Source organism: Notamacropus eugenii, chromosome 3, assembly GCF_028372415.1.
Source record: "Notamacropus eugenii isolate mMacEug1 chromosome 3, mMacEug1.pri_v2, whole genome shotgun sequence".
NCBI lineage: Eukaryota > Metazoa > Chordata > Mammalia > Diprotodontia > Macropodidae > Notamacropus > Notamacropus eugenii.
Window position 1 is genome coordinate 285,647,646 of NC_092874.1, and position 620 is coordinate 285,648,265.

The 620-nt window shown below is 38.9% G+C and overlaps 1 non-coding gene across 1 annotated transcript; it reads left to right on the forward strand.

Annotated features, from left to right (window-relative positions):
* Positions 1-289: 289 nt before the first annotated feature.
* LOC140497974 (U6 spliceosomal RNA) lies at positions 290-396 on the forward strand. Its single transcript, XR_011964969.1, has one exon. It is a non-coding gene; the product is annotated as a U6 spliceosomal RNA (small nuclear RNA).
* The last annotated feature ends 224 nt before the right edge of the window (positions 397-620 follow it).

Genomic DNA, 620 nt, shown 5'->3' on the forward strand with positions numbered 1-620 from the left:
TCCTATTAGAATGTAGACTACCCTCAAAAAGTTGGCATCCTAGTGGATAAAACAACATATATAAATAAGTACTGGTAAAATGTTGTCATTATTGTTTATACTTCATTTTCCAAGAGGACCCTGACATCAGGAAGGTGATGCCATGACTTTCAAGTGAATTGGATTTAAGTGAGGAAGGCTGTGCAGAGTCACCAGCCTCACTTTTCTCTTTTGGGTCCAGTAGTGAGAAATAGATCAGGATGACTGGAGATGACCCTGAATATAGAGATGTCAAGATAAAGATAAAATAGTGCTCACTTCAGCAGCACATGTACTAAAATTGAAGCTATACAGAGAAGATTGTCATGGCCCCTGTGCAAGGATGACACTCAAATTTGTGAAGCATTTCATATTTTTGTCCAGAATATCAAGGGAACTAATGAAAAGAAAATGCTAGGAAAGGTGGCCTAGCCCTACCAGATCTTAAATTGTGTTATAAAGCAGCAATCATCAAAACCACTTACTACTAGCTAAGAAATAGAGGGGTAGACCAGTGGAATAGGTTAGGTACTCAAGACACAGCGGTCGATGAATATAGCAATCTACTGTTTGATAAACCCAAGGACCCTAGCTTTTGGGAT